This window comes from Babylonia areolata, chromosome 7 (genome assembly GCF_041734735.1).
Source record: "Babylonia areolata isolate BAREFJ2019XMU chromosome 7, ASM4173473v1, whole genome shotgun sequence".
NCBI lineage: Eukaryota > Metazoa > Mollusca > Gastropoda > Neogastropoda > Buccinidae > Babylonia > Babylonia areolata.
Window position 1 is genome coordinate 28324199 of NC_134882.1, and position 10000 is coordinate 28334198.

Consider the following 10000-nt stretch of genomic DNA (forward strand, 5'->3'; position numbering starts at 1 on the left):
GGCAAGACATTCTCCACTTTCATCAAATTCTAGCCCAGATAGTCGGGACAGCAGTTGTCTCCTCAGCTGTTCCGATGGTCGTTGTTGAAAACGACTGACAATCATATATAGAGAGCATGTGCAATGTGATTCGAAAGTTGACCTCTGTTCAGTTCAGTGGGGCGAAAAAACAATCAAACAAACAAACAAAAACCCGCTCTTTCCGTTGAGGCCGGCTGATGACTAAGGACACAGCTACCCGTGTTCAATGGCGGGGAGAACGGGGTGAGGGTGTGGGTAGGAGGGTGAGGGGAGGGAGGTGGTGACAACAGGGTAGGTGGAGAGCTATAAAGAAAAAGAAGGTGCGTGCGCATGCTCGACGCAGGTCCAGGGAGATTTTCGCGAGGTAAAGGTGGGGGCGGACGTCTTGAGCTACTGTTCAGCGCAGACATTCCTTCGGTTACTTGAGGAGCGAAAGCCTGGTTTTATACAGATATATACAGCTTCTCCAACCTTTCCGGGTGTTCCTGGGTTTTTTGGTTTGTTCTGGATATAGTGGTTGCGGCGTCCGTTACCTGTCAAAATGCCAGAAGAGGTAAGATTCAACGTTCAACCATTTTATATTGTCCATTAACAAAGCACACTACTGTTTTGAAATAGAAAATGTCCAACCTAACAGCATATGCATAGCAGACATGGTAAATGATTAATAACTGTATGAACAGGCCTTCACAGGCCTCAAACGTCTGATTCCAGATTCAAGACAGTTTTTCCCAACTTAGCATATGCATAACAGACGTAAGACATGATCATGATTGTATTTAATTGCAAGACATTTTTTTTCTTTCTCTTTGATTAGACTCTGACATTGTTTGTTAAGATTGATAGGCAGGATTCCCTTTGTTCCCAGCATCCCGGGTTCCTAGTTTGGCGAGAACAGTAGTAGTGGTAGCAGCAGTAGCAGCAGCAGTAGTAGTAGGTAATGGATTGTGAGGATTTGCTTGGCTATCTTCTTTTAGTAGTAGTGGTGGTGGTGATGGTGGTGGTAGTAGTAGTGGTAGTAGTAGTTGTTGTTGTTGTAGAGTAAGGACGAAAACAAACAATGGAGCTTTTAAACAGTCCCTTCTATGTGTTATAAAATAGCATGGATGTCATTCGGTGAAGTTTCCACACGGGTTTTTGACATCGAAGCTAGAAAAAAAGTTTTGAAAGTTTGAGGACTCGTCCAATCGTTTTTGGCTTTTTTTGTTTTTGCTTGTTTTTTTCTTCTTTTTTTCCCCCCTTTTTTCAAGAGGAGGTGTGTGTTTTAGTTCCGCTAAAGCTAGTGCCAAATGGAATGGGGAAATTGTACTGAAGTTCATTCTGTTCATTTTTGCATTGGACAAGAGAGTTCAGGAACAGTGATTAAAGTTCCCATTTCGTGTTCAACTTACTTGAACTTGAACTTGAAAGAATCAGTGTTTAGGCCTTCTGGTCTTTACACGGTCCATAACTTTACTACTATTACTGTGGCATGTGTGGGTAGCAGATTGCCCACATACTAGCAGAGGCATACTGGATCATAGACAGTTGGATCATTACTGGATCATAGACAGTTGTGCCTCTCCAAAAAGCGTCAGGCCTGTTGTTGAAACAGTTAACTTATGGGGCTGTGACCACTTCCTCAGGCAGGCTGTTCCAGATGCTCACAACTCTCTGGGAGAAGTAACAGCTATGTACTGAGAGCCTGCATCGTCCCTTGGCCAGTTTCAGGGAGTGACCTCTAGTGTCCCGACTGGTCACGTGACAGTCCAGTGGCTTTGGTAATGAATTAAAAAACATTCCTCCGGTGAAATGTTGAAGAGGGAAGACGGTGTGGGAGGCAAAAAAGTAACAAACAAACAACAAAACAGCAACATAAAACGATGGGCAATATCCACATTTCTTCCGCCCCCCACTCTGTGTGACTGACGGAGTGAACGTCCACGCCTTGTTGTGAACACTGCTCATTCCGTCCTGAAGGGAAAAAATGTGGATATTGCCAAACGATGGACAGACATTACAGAATGGACAAGAAACCCATTTTCAGATACCCAGGATTAGAGACACAATTGAAAGACTTTGGGGAAACTATCTGGTGAACCGTTCTCTGCTGCGATCCAATGTTTCTTAAGTCAGTGCAGAAGAAGAGGAGGAGGAGGAATAAGATCATGCCCAATGTTTGCCAATGTTAGCAATGTTTCCTTTCGGGGGCTGCGACCACCACTTCCTCTTTGTCTCTGGCTCTCTTGTTATCTCTCCGTCTGTCTTTCTGTTTCTCTGTTTTTTTTGGGTTTTTTGGTCTTTATCAGTCTCTCTCTCCCCGTCTCCCCACCACCACCACCCTCCCACGACCCCCCCCCTCGCCCCCAAAAAAAAAAAAAAAAAATCCGTAGGTAATAGTTTTTTTTGTGCCTTTTTCTTTATCAGGTCTCTGTCTGCGGTTTTAATTTTTTTTTCTGTCAATCACTTTGTCTGATTCTCTGTGTCAGGTGTCCCCCAAAAAGTGAACTGCTTTTTGACAAGTATTTTCTCAGTGATAGAGAAACCAAATTCATTGAAAATTTTCACACAGTAACCTTAGAGTATTATCAAGAAGTCTGCAAAATATCTAAAGGTTCGGACGCAAATTATGCGAGTATTGTCAAATTCAAAACAGCATGTCAAAAAATCAATATCAGATCTGTGCAATGTAACCTTCATCATCTTCATACCAGCTGTCAGGTGTTGGCATCTGTCAATCAGAGCCAGTTTATTGATTTTTATTTTTTATTTTATTGTCATCTGTATCCAGAATCAGTTCTGTCCAAAGTTTCAGTTTGGAAGGATCAACCATGCCTTTGAGTGAAAGTGATAAGGTTACCATTGAAAACTGTTTCAAGGAGAAAGGCTGGGGTGGAAGAAGGACCGTAAGGAATTTCCAGGCAAGGGGTGGAGTCATGTCACTGGAAATAGACTTATCGCTAAAATACGCACCACAGGGTCAGTAGTACGTAAAATTGGCAGTGGGAGACAAAAGACTGCATGTTCGGAGGAGAACAAGGACCGTGTTGAGGAACTGATTCAATCCCAGGAGGAGAACCTAGGGACCCACAAATCTCTTAGAGAAGTTGCAAGCGATTTACAAGTGAGCAAGTCTTCTGCGCAAAGAATGGCGAAAGAACAGGAGCTGAAGCCCTTCAAGAGGATACGGGTATCAAGGAGGGACCAAAATGTTACAGGGAAGAGAAAAACTCGCTGTCGTAACTTAAATGACCGCTACTCGGCCACTGATGTGAAAAGGTTCATTTTCACAGACGAGAAAGACTTTACGTTAGAGATAGCTAAAAATCGCCAAAACGATCGCATTTTTGGGAAACGGATACGATAAATTCATCCATCTCGCCTCTATCATAAGACTTCTAGATTTTCAAAAAAGATAATGGTTTCAGCTGGAGTATCCTGGAAAGGAAAACATTCATTCATTTTATTGACATTGATAGAGCGAAGGTTAATAGTGAAAGCTACATTCAGTTATTGGATGACGATCTTTTCCCGGATTGTAGGCGTCTTTATCCTAGAAACAATTACGTGTTTCAGCAAGATGGGGCTCCTTCACACACAATAGGGTAACCGAGGCCCATCTGGAGAAGGCTACACCAGAATTCATCAAGGATGAATGGCCTCCACAAAGTCCTGTCTGTAACCCAATGGACTGTGCCATATGGGACTCTGAAGGAGAAAGTTTACCGGGGAGTGAGAGACAAATTGACCGAGCAGGCGTTAAAAGACAGGATAATTATGTCATGGGAGGAGATATCGGTGGAAGAAATACGTAAAAGCTTCTGCTTGGAAGAAACGGTTTCGTTTAGTCGTGGAGGATGGAGGCCACATTGAGCATAAACTGAAATAAGTGAGGTTTCCTTTGATACTGGATTTTTTGACATGCTGTTAATTTAACAATAATCGCATATATATTTTGCAGACTTGTAGGTGATACCCCAAGGTTACTGTGTGAAAAATGTTAAGGAATTCGGTTTCTCCATCACTGAGAAAATACTTGTCAAAAAGCGGTTCATTTTTTTGGGACACCCGAGTACATCTTTCTTTCGAGATCCTTCAGTTTTGTTGTTGTCGTTTTTATTGCTATTTTATTAATGATAAGGTTTTGAGGGTTCTTTTTTCAAAATTTTATACCTCTGTCTCTGTGTATATGTTTCTTTCTCTGCGTCTCTGTCTGTCTGTCTGTCTCTCTTTCGCTATTTCTCTCTATCTTTCGCTATTTTTTCTCTCTCTCTCATTCCTTCTCCCAATCTCCTGCATTTAAATAACTGCAGAAAAAACAACCACCATAATATAACGGTGGTAGACTTGTTTGAATTATAGTGATACATAACACGTGAGTCCGCCTGTCAGTTTTGGACCACCACATCCATGGCCATCTTAAATTCCTTGCCACTGTGTTTTTGTCTGTCTGCCTGCCTGTCTTTCTGTCTGTCTGCCTGTCTGCCTGCCTGTCAGCCTGTCTCTGTCTGTCAACCCGTATGTCTGCCTGTCTGTCAGCCTGTCTCTGTCTGTCAACCCGTATGTCTGCCTGTCTGTCAGCCTGTCTTTCTGTCTGTCAACCTGTATGTCTGTCTGCCTGCCTGTCTTTCTGTCTGTCTGCCTGTCTGCCTGCCTGTCTGCCTGCCTGTCAGCCTGTCTCTGTCTGTCAACCCGTATGTCTGCCTGTCTGTCAGCCTGTCTTTCTGTCTGTCAACCTGTATGTCTGTCTGCCTGCCTGTCTTTCTGTCTGTCTGCCTGTCTGCCTGCCTGTCTGCCTGCCTGTCAGCCTGTCCTCTGTCTGTCAACCCGTATGTCCTGCCTGTCTGTCAGCCTGTCTTTCTGTCTGTCAACCTGTATGTCTGCCTGTCTGCCTGCCTGTCTGTCAGCCTGTCTTTCTGTCTGTCAACCTGTATGTCTGCCTGTCTGCCTGCCTGTCTGTCAGCCTGTCTTTCTGTCTGTCAACCTGTATGTCAGCCTGTCTGCCTGCCTGTCTTCCTGTCTATCAACCTGTTTGTCAGCCTGTCTGCCTGCCTGTCAACCTCTCTCTGTCTGTCCTCCTGTCTCCCTCCTTGCCCTCCTCTATTTACCCCTCTCCAAAGTGTTACTTTGTTTGGAATGTTGTTGCTTTCTGAGCGCTGTCAATGACTCAGAGCAACATTTGGGTTAACACACACGCATATTCACGCGCGTGCACACACACACACACACACACACACACACACACACACACACACAAACACACGGGCCATATCAACATTTCTTCCCCTCCACTCTGTGTGACTGACGGAGTGAACGTCCACGCCTTGTTGTGAACACTGCTCATTCCGTCCTGAAGGGGTAAAAATAATATGGATATTGCCAATACATGCAAACACACACACACACACACACAGGCCTGCTCAGACACACACACACACACACACACGTCTAATATCAGGTGCCAGTGAAAAGACGTTGAACCAAAGAAAAAACCTACACACACAAACAGGCACCCCTAACATACAATCAACAGAAAAGAGGGAGATGGTAGGGTTGGGGTGAGGTGGGGTGGGTGGTAGCTGGCTGACGGGTAACCGGGTAGTTTTCCAGTGGGGTGGGGGGTGGGAGTGAGGGAACGGGGTGGGAGGGGTCAAGTCATGAATATTGATATCACGCGGTGTGGCTTTTGCGGCAAGAGAGCACCTGAGTTTAAGAAAAAAAAATTATCGTGCACGAAAACCAGCCTTCCAAAAGACGCTGTCAAATAGGACACGAGATCGCCCCCCCCCCTCCCCCCCGTAACCCCCTCCCTATCTCTGAAAACTCGTGCTCACCTTTCCCCATACCTGTCCCTCTGCCTTTTGTCAATGTCTCTGTCTCTGTTTTTTTTCTCTGTATCTGTCTCTGTCTGTCGTTATCCTTTATGTGTACATGTATATGAATTTCATTATTGCATGCCTTCTTGAATCACATTTAAAAATCGATGTATCACAAAAAACAAAAAAACAACAACAACAACAACAACAACAACAACAACAAAAAAATAAAAAAATCGACGCATGGACAACTTTGATCAATATATCTGTTGCTTGATACTTAAAAAAAATGGGCGGGGGGGGGGATAACCAAACGAGGATAAACAAACAAACAAGCAAACAAACAGATGAATTAAAAAGCGTACACAGACATGAATTCATTCTTCTCATCCGTGCAGTTTTACGTTCCAGCGTGTGTGTAGCGGATACATGACCAGCCTGGTCGTGGTAACAGAACGACCAAAAACTGCCAGCATGGTCAGCTTTGAAGAGAGAGAGGGAGAGAGAGAGAGAAAAAAAAATAGTAGGATAAACGTATTCAGAGGGACGATTCTTGCTAAGATTTCCCTTCCCTACGAACGGCTTCGGATCCAGACTCTGTTTATGCATACCCAGAGATTCAAACAGTCCACTGTTGGCCGCCGTTCTTTCTCTGTCTCTGGACCTTGCAGTTGGAATGAACTTCCTCTTTCGCTTTGTCAGGTCTCCGCACTCAGCTCTTTGATGAAGTCTGGTCTTAAAACCCACCTCTTCCCAAAATAGCCCCCGTTCCCTGCCTCTTCCTTGTCTTAGTTTCTCCAGTTTTAGAGTTATGCATGCGTGTGAATGACTGGTGTGAAAGCGCTTTGATTTGTCTGCACAAGATTCAGCGCTCTATAAATATTATTCTTATTCTTATTATTCCCTTCCTTCTTCCTCCTCATCGTGTTTACATTGGTAAGACATGTGCGGGGTTTATCCGCTTCGTTGTTTCGTATCAGAAGACGACTTCAACAGGGCTGAAGGACGATGGTACTCCAGATTTGATACCTCATGCAAAAAGCAAACACTCAGGGTGAATGGGGAGGGCACAGAAGGAAGTCCTGCTTTCTTTGCAATGTTTATAAATGCACACGCCAAAGTAATCTGACACTCTACAGATTTTTTTTCTCGCCAAAACATCCGCGTAGGTTCCCGGATATATGAAACATTCACATAAAAAAGATTAAGGTAAATATATTTACACACAGGGGGCTGGGGGGTGGGGGGTGGGCTTCTTCTCTGAATATCTTGTACTGTCCAGTTCTCCCAAGAGGTTTTTTTTTTTATCGCTAAGACAATGCTAAGACTATAATCTTAGTTTTTTTCACCGTCTGTGTTCTGCTCATGTTGGATTTTGACAAACATTTAATTCCTGAACAACAACAACAACAACAACAACACACACACACACACACACACACACACACACACACACACACACACACACACCACACACACACACACACACACACACACACACACAAGAAGTCCCTGCCAACCTGTGGGGAAGTTCTCTTTGCTTGAGTCAGCGGCTTCTCTCTGGTTGGCGGTCAGGAGCAGGTAGCATGCCTGAAGAGCACTACACAGGGTGAAACGGCTGTCGCTTGCTGTGCAAACCAACCTACCTTCCTTTCGGAGCTGCATTTGGACAGGCATGAGTATAAAAGATAGCTTTTTAAAAACCCACCATCCAACCCCAAACGCAAATTTAGTTTTAAACGTTAAAAGTTTAACCAAGTCTGGGTGTGTGGGTTTTTTGTTTTTTTTTTCGTTTTTTTTTCTAATGCTTTCTCCATTACTTTATGGAAAGCGAAGCCATCTGGGCTTGGATTTGTTATTTCACACACACACACACACACACGCACACACGCACACACGACGGGCTCAATAGCCGAGTGGTTAAAACGTTGGACTTTCAATCAGAGGGTCCCGGGTTCGAATCTCGGTGACGGCGCCTGGTGGGTAAAGGGTGAAGATTTTTTCGATCTCCCAGGTCAACATATGTGCAGACCTGCTAGTACCTGAACCCCCTTCGTGTGTATACGCAAGCAAAAGATCAAATACGCACGTTAAAGATCCTGTAATCCATGTCAGCGTTCGGTGGGTTATGGAAACAAGTACATACCCAGCATGCACACCCCCGAAAGCGGAGTATGGCTGTCTACATGGCGGGGTAAAAACGGTCATACACGTAAAAGCCCACTCGTGTATATTCGAGTGAACGTGGGAGTTGCAGCCCACGAACGAAGAAGACACACACACACACACACACACACACACACACACACACACACACACACACACACACACACAGGGTGAGTGTGTGAGTGATCTCGTGTATGTGCGTTCACACACTCTCTCTCTCACCCCCCTTTTCCCCTCTCTCTAACTCGTCCGCATCCCAGAAATGTATGGGAAAAAAATATTGTTCAGTCATGCGCACATTAGTAACCTGGTCAAATGAAAGTTCGTTTCGGTGCGTGTCTCCTATGTGATGGAGTCTCTCTCTCTCTCTCTCTCTCTCTCTCTCTTTTCTTCTTCTTCTTTGCCCTTGAGGGCTGGATGTAAAAAAAAAGAAGAAGCTCCACTACCCTCCACACACTCCGCTACCCTCGTGAAATAAAAATTCGTTTTGTTTCGTTTCTCTCTCTCTCTCTCTCTCTCTCTCTCTCTCTCTCTCTCTCTATATATATATATATATATATATATATATATATATATATATACGAGGGTCATTCAATAAATAAGGCGAATTTTTCGGTATAAGGACTTCTAATACAGATAGAAGCTTACTTTTTTTCTTTTTTTTTTTCAACATAGTCTCCCATCACTGTCGCACACTTTTCCCGTCTGTGCACAAGCTTCCGTATTCCCTCAGCGTAAAAATCTTTGGACTGATGTCTCAGCCAGTCGCTCACAACACTTTTGACTTCATCGTCACTTCGTGCCTCTCGTGAACGCTTTCAAGGGACCAAACAGGTGAAAGGCTGAAGGGGCAAGGTCTGGGCTGTAAGGGGGATGAGGGAGCAGTTCCCAGCCCAGCTCGTTGATGGTCTGCACCGTTCGGGCTGCTGTGTGAGGCCTCACTTCTGTAGGCCTTCCAGGCCTGTCTTCATCCTCAACACTGCTCCGTCCTTCTTTAAACAATTTAGCCCACTTGTAGACATTTTTTCGGCTGAAACATGTGGCACCATACACAGTTGACATTCTCCTATGAATTTCAACTGGTTTGCACCCTTCAGCAACCAAAAACTTGATAACTGACCGCTGTTCAATCCTGGAGCATGCTTCTTGGTCGGCCATCTTTGTTAATCGCCAAAACTCTCAAAGTTTTTTTTTAATCTGCAAAACAAATTAAATCCATGTGAAAAAGAAGTAAGTAAGCTTCTATCTGTATTAGAAGTCCTTATACCGAAAAATTCACCTTATTTATTGAATGACCCTCGTATATATATAATATATATATATATATATATATATATCGTCTTCCCCCCCCCCTCTCTCTCTCTCTTTCGTTCTAAGCATCAATTTCTTGCATAAAGCATATTTATACATTTGGCTTCAAGTCAAAACTGGTCAACTGTGAAAAAGAAGAACCAACCATCTTGATCTATCTATTTCGTTTTCTCCGTCTGTCAGTCTATCTCTCCATATACCGATAAAAAGAATGTAGGATATTCACTCCCACTTCTTTTCTTCTGTTGACCTCTTTTGCACAACCCCCCACCCCACCACACCACACCCACCACACGCCTCGTACCCATACATCTCCCTTACCGCTCCTTCGAAATACTTTGTCATCAGGGTGAATCACTTTTTGAAAACGAATTGCTTTGGTGATTGTGGCCCACAATAATAATAATAAAAATATAAAAAGCCTGGCAGCTTGCCACTGCGAAAAATGAAAAATGATAGTGAATAACATTGGTAGTAAAAAAAAAAAAAAAAGAAAAAAAGTGCGGCATATGACGGTGGATTGGTTATGTGTGTGGGTGTGTGCGTGCGTGAGTGTGTGTGTGTGTGTTCGTTCGTTCTTTAGTTTAACGTCTTTTCACTATAAGTGATATTAGACGAAAGTGTGTGTGTGTGTGTGTGTGCGTGCGTGCGTGCGTGCGTGTGTATGTGTGTGTGTGTATGTGTGCGTGTGTGTGTGTGTGTGTGTG

The 10000-nt window shown here is 44.0% G+C and overlaps 1 pseudogene across 1 annotated transcript in view; it reads left to right on the forward strand.

Moving 5' to 3' along the window:
• Nucleotides 1-349: 349 nt before the first annotated feature.
• The window catches only part of LOC143283943 (sodium- and chloride-dependent glycine transporter 1-like), a 43395-nt pseudogene continuing 33744 nt past the window's right edge, over nucleotides 350-10000 (forward strand). Inside the window, exon 1 of the transcript XR_013055468.1 lies at nucleotides 350-574. The product of XR_013055468.1 is annotated as a sodium- and chloride-dependent glycine transporter 1-like (transcript). The remainder of the gene's footprint in view (nucleotides 575-10000) is intronic.